The following is a 3,255-nucleotide window of genomic DNA, read 5'->3' as shown; positions in this document are numbered from 1 at the left end:
TAAAATTTATATTATAATGTATCAATATTCAACTCAATTATGTAATGTGACATTAATTATCTGAATAAAGGCTTATTATTATTATTATTATTATTACTGTGTAATAGTTTTCAAGTAGGTATGTTTTTTATATAAAATATGTTGGCAAACAAGCAGGTGGTCACCTGAATCCGCCAAAATGGAGAAGCGACCGCGGCCCATAGACATCCGCAATTGCAAATGCTTTGCTTAACCTCAAGGAGGAGACGCACAAAATGATTATGTTTCCCCTTCCTATGCATGTACTCCACCATCAAATCCACTTTCCTTTTCTGATCCTTTCCTTATAAAAAAAGGTTGGGAAGAGAACGGGACTAAAATTAGGCCTCCGGCACGCACACTCATCAGACTGTACGCGGAGTTATAAAAGATATATCATTATTGTATTATATTATAGATAAATCATAATGACTAATACTTAAGTAAATATAAAATGATTAAATACACAAAAAATAATGATATCTGTATCTTTATTATTACTAATGTTTTGAACTATTAATAAACAGCGTGTAACAGAAACATCACCTCACAAACTCCCGGTAGGTTGTTTTATTGGTTTTTATATTAATCCTTATCCAAATAAATGCGTTTCTTGTCAGGAGAATTTAATGGAGAATAAAATTGTCCTTTACAGTATTTAAATTGGACAAATAGTTCAAATGATATCGCGAACACAAACAATAAGGGTAACCGAAAAATCAACTCACAAACTACCGGGCTCAGAAATTTGGAATCTTTCATTAGTAGATTTCTGTTTTTATGTAGATTTATCATTAACATCATCACCAGCTCACTATACGTCCCCACTGAGGGGCTCGGAGCCTACCCTAAGTTAGGGTGACTAGAACATAGTCATCCACGCTGGGCCACTGCGGGTTCGTTGACTTCACACATATCTTTGAATTTCTTCTCCGACATGTGCAGGTTGCATCACCGTAGTAGTCCATTACGTAGATTTTGAACTTTTAAACTCCACGCGGACGAAGTCGTGAGTCGTGGCCAATCATACTTCGTACTTACTTTTTTTAAATATTATAGATGCGAAAGTTTAAATCAATGGATGGATGTTTGTTAGAGTTTGTAGAAAACATAGGCTGGAAGAACACATAGGGTACTTTTTATCCTGGAAATAGTTACGGTTGCCGTGGGATACATTAATTTTCTTTTTAATGTTTACTCGATAAATCTGCAACGGTTCAACTTATGTTATTGAAATTTGGCATATATTTAACAAAGTCTGGACCACAGTGGAATAAGGGTCATCCCCGAAAAATGACAGCTTCCCGAGGTAGTTTTTTGTTATTTGCATATTTACACAATTAGTCCGTAGTAGCTAAACGACTTTTTGTGATTTTGTAAAGATACAGACCATAGTATGGTATAACACGTGGAATCCTTTTCATCCCAAAAAATGTTAGGTTCCCGAGGATATGTGTTTTTTCTTATTTACATGTTAACGCGATAACCCCGCAGCGGCTAAAAATATTTTACTGAAATTTAGTACTGATATGTACAGAACATAGTCTGTAACAACATGTGTGATACTTTACATCGGCGAAAAATGTCGGGTTCCGAAGGAATGGGCAGTTATTTGTGATTTACGTGTTTACTCGATAATTCCGCAACGGCTTGACTTACCTAATTGAGATTTTAAATAGTAATAAAATATAGTCTGGAGTAACACATGGACTATGTGGAAGCAGGGAATTTTAGGGTGATCAGGTTCAATAAGGGTGGTTTCTGGAAATTGTATCTGATTTGTAGGTGAATGCAAGTGGAAGCAGGTAAAAACAGAATATTTCCCCTTTCTATGCGTCTCCTCCACCGTCAAAACCACTTTCCCATCCATCCTCTTCTTATAAGAAAAAAGGGTGGGAAGGAAAAGGGACTAAAGTTGGGCCTCCGGCACCACACTCATCTGACGGGACGCGGAATTGCTACCACTTCACGCCTGTCTTCTGAGTGGCCGTGGTATTGCACCAGGCGAGCTTGCTCATTCGTACGAAGTTGTTAAAGCGGGCTCTAACGCTGTTGCTCACTTAAGTTAGTTTTTGGTGGTTTGGATCATTTACAACTGAAGACTGTTGGCAACCGGTGACGCAGGCGGTTATCCTTTTATTAAAATTTTGCTTACTTAATTAAGAACTTCGTGTCCTTTTCTTTAATGCTACGCTGAGGAAATCGCGTGGAAAAGCTATTATACATATGGCACGAACCACGCCAAATAAAAATCTATACATGTAATAACATTGGAGTGTCAACAGCAACAGCTAGTAACGAATATACAATGACGAGGATTTGTACATTTTGAAATATTTACACTGATCATGATGACGTGAATCACTAAAAATAATATAATACTGATAAACATAATTAGCTATGTGACAATATCTGATATATTCGATAGATTGATTACTCACCAGATTAATATTGTAATTGAAACGTCTGCATGCCAATTAAAATATTTTTTTCATATTTTATGCTGACGAATCCGGAAACGTATTCGTATAGCTCGAGAAAATACGATCTATACGAACGTATAGCTCGTATTCTCATTGCATTTGTAGCTTATTGTTTTTCAGTCTAGCGATCAAAGTGAAAATCCAAATCTTTTTTAAATGTTGCCCGCGACTTCGTCCACGCAATATTAAGATAAAAAAATAACCAGTCTATATCAGCTACCCTTCATAGAAAGTCCGGTCAAAGCGACCCAGCCGTTTCAGAGATTACCCGGAACAAACGCGGCTTGCGGACAGACAGATAGACAGACAGACAGACAAAAAAAATTAAATGCGATTTTCGTTATCAGCAACGCAAATACATGATCTTCCCGAAATCTGGAATTTTTCTTTTGATATTACAAACAGACGTTACGTTTGTTTAGCACTGTGTTTTTTAATTGCTTTTGATGGTTCAAAGTGAAGTTTAAGTGTTTTAAAGTACATAACTAAGTGAAAATTGTGAAAATAGTAAGAAAACAAAAATCGAACTAGTATTACGTTAGTTACAAGTAAAACAGTTTAAATATTTGTACACGATTGACATTCGTTCGCACGCTCGCTTCGATCCAAAAACGCAAACAGCATAACATGTGAACAGAGCAGAAGCGACGAAATAAAACTTTTTATAAAAAACAAAACCGACTTCCAAACAAAATACACGAAAAACAAAACAAAATGCACTAAAAACAAAACAAAATACACCAAAAACAAAATA

Source organism: Papilio polytes, unplaced genomic scaffold, assembly GCF_000836215.1.
Source record: "Papilio polytes unplaced genomic scaffold, Ppol_1.0 DF822733.1, whole genome shotgun sequence".
NCBI lineage: Eukaryota > Metazoa > Arthropoda > Insecta > Lepidoptera > Papilionidae > Papilio > Papilio polytes.
The sequence above is the reverse complement of the archived record's forward strand: the minus strand, read 5'-3'. Positions refer to the sequence as shown.